This window comes from Quercus suber, unplaced genomic scaffold (assembly GCF_002906115.3).
Source record: "Quercus suber isolate HL8 unplaced genomic scaffold, Cork oak 2.0 scaffold_374, whole genome shotgun sequence".
In the NCBI taxonomy this organism is placed as follows: Eukaryota; Viridiplantae; Streptophyta; class Magnoliopsida; order Fagales; family Fagaceae; genus Quercus; species Quercus suber.
Window position 1 is genome coordinate 501,280 of NW_027069826.1, and position 9,178 is coordinate 510,457.

A 9,178-nucleotide genomic window follows, 5' to 3' on the forward strand; every position below is an offset into this window, starting at 1 on the left:
CTACATTTAATGTAGTATTTGGTTTCCTTCCCTTTTTGGCAACCGTACACCCAATTCACGACATGCCACGTGAGGTTAGTCCCCATTTTATGGTTTATCATATCTATGCTACTAAGGACCCTAAAAATGTTGGGGGAGCATTGTGTTGGGGTCAGCCTATAGTTCATCAGGAAATCTCTAGTAACCCTTCCCATGGGGATTTCCATCTCGCTTTCTATGAAGGCGATCATCGAAATAACTACTAAGCCAAAAGGTCTATTCATAACTAGCCATTTGCCCAGTTCACAGTGTTGGAGTTCAACACCATTAAGGATCCTATATTGAGCCCTGAAGGCGGCCATGCCTTCAGGGGTATCTACTAGCCTAACAAATCTAGCCATGGAAGTGTATGATGTAAGAAATATTAATCTATGTGCAAAAGAATATGAATCCAAACACACCTGCAAGTGATAGAAGAATCTCTTCTCGGGCTGTTGCTTCATCGAAAAATTTCCAAATGAGTAAATGAGGCAAAGCCAGCCTTAACCTCTCCTTATATAGGGGTGAAAAATTAGCGGTAAAGTTCTTGCTCATAAATTCAGGTAAACGAGGACCGTAGGATCACCATCGTACCGTAGAATGTGGGGGGACAAGCAACTGCATGACACAATAAATACAAGATCATGGATATTGAAACATCAGGAATGTGCTGGAGACAGGTGAAAGGACATTATCACGTGGGAACACGTATGGCACGTATCAAGTGAGGTTGTGTAACTAAAACCTTGCTTTTTATCTAAAGGTTAATAGCAAAGTTTTAGAGGGCTATTGTAAGGGCCCGAGGACCGATGAAGGATATAATGAGCTATAATTATCACTATGGAGGCATCATGAGCCCTAAGAGAGAATCCACCCGAGGATAGGATGGGAAGAGACAAAAGACTTTTAGGAATTTCAAATGAGAAGGATGGGATATAGGCAGAATCATGGAAGGTGAAGGAAGTTTTCAGTGAGAGTCTACCTATTGCCTCTGCATTAAATGTTTGGCAATAGCTTTATCAGCTACATTGATGAGGAAGTGACCTGAACAGTGGAATTCACAGCTAAGCAGCTCTTTCTATCACCTGCAACAGAAGTTTAAAGAGACAAGTGTCAGAGGGAGAGTTTGGGCAAGTGGAGATGAAGGACCAGGATACGATGTACTGAGAAATATATAAGGGAAGGGAACTTCCAAATAAAAAGGGGGATTTGGAGAAGAAGAACATTGAAAGAAAGAAAGTGAACAATGTACCATTTTGTGTAAGAACTGCCTCCTCGGGCTAGCTTGTAATAAGCCTCACATATAGATATAAACTTTGATCTTTAGTCACTTTGGTCCTATTATTGTCCTCGGGCTAAGCCCCTTCTCCTTTGTTTTTAACCCACTCTCTTACAAATATCTATTGATTTGGGCCTAGTTGGGCTGCACCAATTTCACTGTTCTAGGTGGGTTTGGATAGCTTGATTTTTGTGTCCTTAAAATTAGGATTTGAATTCTAATACTAACTCATTAAATGAGACAGATTCATTAAATCAAATGCGTATTTTCTTTGACTTTTGAAAATAAAAAATTGAAAACAGTCTTTTACATGTTTTCAGTTTCCTTCACAAAATGAGTTTTGAGAACAGTTTTTGTTTTCTATCTATTTTGAGTTGCCAAACAAGATTTTTAGTTTCAAAAATAGAAAATTGTTTTTGAAGACAGAAAATAAGAGAAAAAAATAGTTACCAAACATACCCTTAGATTTTCAAAAATATGTAGTCGTGTTTTTATTTTTTTAGTAGAGGTTGTAGTTTTGTGCTACAATTAATTTGAAGTCAAACTTTTTCCTTTACTTTTTTATTGTGGCAAGGGTGAAATTTATTTATTTTTAAGATAAGTAAATGGTAAAGAAGGGTAGGTGGTGTTAAAACCACACAAGTGTGGAAACATTTGCTACCATTGTAATTTATGTGAATATATAATTTATCATTGTAATTTATAGAAATATAAAATTTTATTACAAGTGCTGGTTTGTGTAATAAGATTTTATATTTTAATTATAGACCTTGGTGGCTTGTAATGTAATGAGATATTACACTTTTTTTTAAGAATTAATGAGATATTACTTTTTATTTTATTTTTTATACAAGATAAAAATTATATTATAACCTAATCTAAGTGCATATGTGTGTGAAGCTCCCTCTTAATGACTTGAATCACGGCCTTTATCCCGCACACCCCACAAGTATTTATACTTATGGAGTGATCATCGCACCAAAGATGTGTGATATTACTTAGATGGTAATACTTCCTTTTTTTATATATATAACAATAGACCTATTGTTATGTAATGAGATAATATATAAACATTCTTATAAAAACCTATATATATATATATAAAAGCAATACTACCGTCACAATAATTTTCATAACTACTTAATTTTCATAACTACTTACTTGGCAAGTTATTATTTATTTTTATATGGGCTCACCATTGACACCACTTTATCATCTACCACAAATAACTTGCCACCTTAGAAAAATGTGAATTTTGTTGTCTCTAGATTTATTAATATTATAAATCTTCTTGTTATATCATGTGATGATGAAGTTAGAACTTAAGAATTTGTATTATTTAGTTTGATTATTTTAAATTGATAGTTTTATGTTGCATAAAACTATATGTATTAAATATATATTTGTGCAAGAATTGACAATGGCACACAAGAATTAAATATGTATTAATTTTATTTTAAATTGATAATTTAGCATTTACCCTAAAATGGCACACAAGAATTGACCACTACCAAAATATTTCATTACAAAGAACAAATTAGTACAGGCATCGAAATGAAATTGACAACATTGGATGAGAGCTTTTAAAATTGTAAATCACCAATATATTTGACCAATGGAAAGTCTACATTTTTTTTTTTCAAGTGAGACTCAATATGCCAACCCATAAATACACATTCTTTTCTTTCTTTCTTTTCAAAAAATTAATAGTCAAAACAATGAAAAATGAGAATTATGAACCCTAAACATTCACGTTTAAAAACATTTGGAAGTGTCAATTATACAATGTCAATTCAATTACAAGGCTTTTAACCCACACATACATGCATGATCTTACATATTTGGCAAGAGCCCACATAATTTAATAAGAGCTTCTAAAATTAGAATCCCATATCTAGCCCACCCAACAGGATATGCCAGCCCATACATTCACAGACACAACCCAGAGGGTTTTTTTTTTTTTTTTTTTTTTAAAATTAAACGGGTCAATCTGATCCCCTTCATGCTCTCAAAATTGCATCAAAATCTTCTAAGAAACCCCACCAAAAAAAAAAAGACAAAAACAAAAGTAGGAATAATGATAATAGAAAATAAAAAAGACAATTTTTTTTTCTTAAGAAAAAACACCTGAGAGAGCTGAGGAAATTGAGAGTGAAGGAGAGGATCGGTGAGCAGAAAGATCAAATTGGAATTCAGATGAAGCAACAGGAAAAAGCACTAGCTCTTGAACCAGATTCAATAACGCTTATGACCTCTCTCTCTCTCTCTCTCTCTCTCTCTCTCTCCCCGATTCCTTATTGTTCTTGTTTCAGTTACAGTTACTGTTTTTTTTAATTTTTTCTTTGGTTTTTGTGAAGACTTGGAAATCTCTCAAATACGACAAGAGCAACTGCGCAATCGAATGAGAGATAGAGAAAAGAGAGAGAGAGAGAGAGAGAGAGCGAGTGTGTTTGTGTGTCTCTGGCACAGTAATCTTAATCTGTGAATCTGATTTTTTTAAGATTTGTGTTGTGAGGTTTGGGTTGGGCTTGGTTTTTGTCGTTTGTTTGGGTCTTTGGTTTTTTTTTTTTTTTTTTTTGTAAAAAAAAAAGTAAGTACTAGGCAATAGGCATAATAGCCCAAAAATATATTCGTTGTCTGAACAAGTTCCACGTAGCTCGCATGCACTGAATCAGCCAATGGGTCCCGCTGTGACCTCACGACCTTTTAACTTTTCACTCGACAACCCATTAGGATAATCCGGAAGCTTTTCTGGCTGTTTAACTTAAAACACCATAAAAAATGTCGATAATACTTGAAAGTTTTGAATTCTCATTTAGTTTTTTTTTTTTTTTTAATGTCTCTACGTTTGCAATATTTTTTTAATTTTGATTCTTATTTTATTTGTTCCAAAAGAAAAAAGAAATTGGTTTTTCTAAAATATTTTTTACATAATTGATTCGTTTTCTTCAATTTGATTGCAACCATAAAAATGAGAGAGAGGAAAAAATTCAGACCGTATGAAAAAAAAAAAAAATTCATTGACAAAAACTTACCATAAATTCATAATCTACACAAAAATTTAAGTAGGAAAAGTAACTAATTTGAAATAACTAAATAAAGTTAATGATTGGTCAATGGCCGATCGATAATCGATATGTAAAGGAAGGGTGAAGAGAGAAGTTAGAATTGGGTGAGCTTTTCATAGGATGGTGTTCATTTTTTTTGGTTGTCGATGGCCATTTTTTGCTAATTCTTACAAGCCAACATAAAACAAGCCCTGTTCTATTTGTGCCCACAAAATAGATTGTTAAGGGTTTTTATTTGTGGTGTATATGGCAATACAATAGTGTACTATCTCTCTTACTATCTACTTTATTTTTTTCATTTTAATTTATTGAGAACTTGGAGCATTTTTAAATTTTTGTATTGTTTAGAAAGTGAACAAATACCTTTGCCTTTTATCAACTTACTTTTTTAAATACAATTTCTAACAAATTCTTTATCATTTCTCTATTCCACTTAAATATTATTTTTTCATTCTTTCTTTATTCTTTCTTTAATCTTCCTTTATTATTTTTTTATCAATTTTTTATTCATTCCCAAAACTGCCTATATTTTCCAAATTCCTAATAGCTAAATTTTTAAATCTCCCAACAGTATAATTTTTTCAAAATTTTCAATGATCTATTTTGTTAAGGGTCTAATTTTAATTATCACTCTTTCATTATTTATTTGTCGATCTTTATCAAATCTACGTTAGTATTGTGCAAGTCCTTTGAAAATTCTATAAAATTTAAATTTATCAAACATAAGTATATTTGGAATGAGTTTATTCATTAATTCTTTCCTAAAAATTCATTAGTTTTTATCTTTTAATTATTAATATTCATTAACTTATCATTATCCCTTTTTATGAAGTTATTATTCTTATTTATTAACTTCTAATTAATTTTCCTTAAAAAGCTGACCATTAGGTTTTTTTTAGTAAAAACTTATCATTAATTTTCAATAAAAGACAAATTTATAACTTAAAGGCCACACGTTTCTTCCATCAATAAACAAAAAAATAGGTTAAACTATGTATTTGGTTCTTATCTTTTACACTATATTTTAATTTAGTCTCTAATCTTTCAATTATGTCAATTTGGTTTCTAACCTTTCAGAATCATTTCAATATATTTCATGTCGTTATCTCTTGGATAGAATAGTCTAACCTGTCAAACGGCATAAATATTAAAAAAAGAAATTTACATCAACAGCCACCTGGATTAACATGTTAGTATAAATTTTTTTTTTTTTTTAATGAAATGTCAGCATAATTTTAAATTAATAAAAAATAAAAACAACAACAACAACAACAGATAAGTGAAAGTGTAACTTTTGGATCAAAATGTTTAAAAAAAAAAAAAAAAACTTTTGGATCAAAATCCCTAACTCACATCTATCAACAAAAGAAAATCCCTTTCCCTAAAAAAAAAAATCCCTAAGTCACAATTTCAGAGTTCTTCACATTTTGGTCCTCTAAAGAGAAAGGTGAGGCACTACGATGGCCAGAGATTGTACCAATGGTGACGCCTGACAGTGATGACTAGAGCTAAGGGCCAACGGAGTCGCCAATTTGCTGATAATCTCTCTCTCTCTCTCTCTCTCTCTCAGTATTATCTTCCTCTTAGGTTTTTATCTCTTGTTTGTTTGAAATGGACCAAAACGTGAAGGGTTCAATTTGAGCTGGTATTGACTTTTGGTGTAGTTCTAAGCAAATTTATGTTTTTGTTTTCTTGTTCATTCACCTTTAAGGTTCTCTTTTAATTGTGCAGATTTTTGGGTATAAGGAGATAGAGAGCCCCAACTTCGTTCACCATATCTAGTTCTTTAATTTGATTCTTTTTTGAAAACTCTTAAGGTAACCCTCTGAAGGTCTAGTGTTGGGTGATCTTTATTTATAACATTGCAACCTAATAATTTAAATCATGATTTCATCAGTTTGGGTTCACTAGTAAAACCATGACAGCCATGCCAATTGGAAAAATAGGCACAAACTGTGATTCCTACATTCCTTTAAATCTTGGTATGATGATTATCTTAAAGCAAAGCAACTAGGGCCATTTTGAGGGAGTTTACTCAAAGTGTAATTTTATAGAGCAAAGAATCAAACTAAGATTGAAGAAAACATGGTTAAACTAATACTAGAAACAAATATGTTAGTAAGGAGATTGATCAAGATGGATTTCATCAGGTCATCTCTTGGCACCGCCGGAAGGAAGGAAAAGGCGTCGTCATCCTCACGTAGTGATTTTGGATTTAGTGAGAAAGTGTTTTAGATGGGTTTTGCCCTTGTTTGTCAAACTAAAAATATTTCATTAGGGGTTTTTTCTTTAAATTGACGCGGTTCTATCAAAGATTTGATTTATGTTTTTCTTTTTTTCATTTTTTAATTGACGTGGTTCTATGACTTTTTCTTCTTTTGTGTGTGTGTGTGTGTGTGTGTGTGTGTGTGGAGTAATACGTGGTTCTATAACTTCTATCAAATGAAATAAGCAAAGATTTTATTTGGGTTTTTTTTTTTTTTTTTTTATAAGTTTGATAGGTGGTTGATGATGTGGCAATTTAAAAAAAAAAAAAAAAATTATTTAGGCCGTTTGACACATTAGACTTTTTCATCCAAGAAATAACGGCAATGACTAAATTGACACAACATTAAAAGATTAGGGACCAACTTGACACAACTAAAAGGTTATGGACTAAATTAAAATATGATGTAAAGAATAGGGATTAAATACATAGTTTGTCCCAAAAAATATAAAGGCCACATATTTGACGTTTCAATGTTTCACTCAAACAAAACAGAGGGATCACCGTCTTCCTTCTTTGTTGTTTTCTTTGCCTCCCCCGCCAACGACATGCAACCCAAAGGGGTTAGATCAATTTTTATTTATTTATTTATTATTGTTTTAATTTCATTAGTTTTATGATGAAGATTGTGTTTTGTTTGATTGCGTTTTGTTATTTGTGTTTTATAGTAATTTGTAGTTGTTGAGATAAAGGCTACAAGATTTTTTGATCTAAACTTCTTATTTCTTTAATATATATGTGCTTGAGAGATGGAAATAAATGAGAAAATAATCGAAATATGTTTTCTGTGGCATTTTCAATAACACAACTAAATATTCGAAAGATGGTCTCTTTGTGAAAGTCAAAGGCTTCTCATCTCCAGTACCTAGACAAGGGAGTGGGCATGCAATGATTCAAAAGAATGAGTATTATCTCAGCAGGGCAAACACTGAAAATCTCATTTAAGTACAAGGGAGCTTGGGTGGGTAAGCAAATCGATAAAGCAAAGCCACAAGCATTTTCTTTGCCCACGGGTAAATAAGAGCACTCAAGTCAGAGCTTAAGAGACGCAAATTGCGACCGAAAAATAATAGTGAACTTTGATAATTGCCTCGCCACCACTGTGGTTGAGGAAAATAACAAAAGATCATCAACAATACAAACAAGAAATAAACGTGACTCAAAAAACACTCAACTTCCTTCTGCAAAGTTGGGTTTGTCTTTTTGTGTATTTTTGTAGGTGTTGGATTAGGCTGCCCCGCTAGCATTTGAATGGTGGGTTAAACCACCAGACAAACTTGGGCCTAGCTGAAATCTATTCTCACTTATCCACTTCGTACGTCTTCAAACATTTAAATTAAAGAAATTGATGAAGTCGAAAAAATCACCAGTAAGCCTCACGTACTCACACGCCCAGAATGCAACCTGCACAATACAAGAAAGGGGAAAGACCTACGCAGAGAGCACCGGTGTGGTGCCGGCCAAATACCCTCCGAAGGTTAAGTTAAAACTCTTTTCAACTTTAGAGTGCTAGAGAGGGGTTAATTATGCGTACTTCGATTTGTGAGAGTATTGGGGCTTTTATAGTAGTCGAAAGTTGACCTTTATTACTTGGAGTCGAAGTCTTTCCTTGTAGAAATCCTCTTGAGGAGTCCCAAACGTGATGGACAAGTCATATTCCTTATAAAGAAGATCTCCATCGATGCACGCAGCTTCTAGAACCCTAATTGCGCTAGGACTCTAATTACCCCTAGAATCTAGGAGGTGTGCCGCAAGTATTCCCATATAGGGATTCTGTCTGACACGTGGCCAACAAATCCGTCCTCACCGAGTCTTGCACCTAATGGGCCCATCCATCAACATTGCTTGGATCCGTCAGCTTATTTTCTCCTCTTCAGTTACCCCCTTCACCCTATGGGTCCGTGATCTCGGAGTGAAAGGACCCGTGGTGTGACGGTTCGATTTGGATCTTGAGAGACTTGTCAATCTTTGACAGGCTAGCCCGAAATTATTTATGGCGTAGGGGACCTAAATTTTGACCAAGGCACTTTTGGGTGACATGGTCCAACTGTCCTCCCGTAGGTAAGAAGACTTAGAATTTTCACCAAGGCATTCGCGGGTGACTTAGTTCGTCCTTCCACCCGTAGGTAGTAGGACTTAAAATTTGTACCAAGGCACTTGTGAGTGATTTGGTCCGTCCATCTACCCATTGGTAGTAGGACTTGGTCCGTCCTTCTACCCGTAGGTAGTAAGATTTAAATTTTGTACCAAGGCACTTGTGAGTGATTTGGTCCGTCCATCTACCCATTGGTAGTAGGACTTGGTCCGTCCTTCCACCCGTAGGTAGTAAGATTTAAATTTTGTACCAAGGCACTTGAGTGACTTAGTCCGTCCTTCCACCCGTAGGTAGAAGGACTTAAATTTTGTACCAAGGCACTTGAGTGACTTGGTCCGTCCTTCCACCCGTAGGTAGAAGGACTTAAATTTTGTACCAAGGCACTTGTGAGTGACTTGGTCCGTCCTTCCACCCGTAGGTAGAAGGACTTAAATTTTGTACCAAGGCACTTG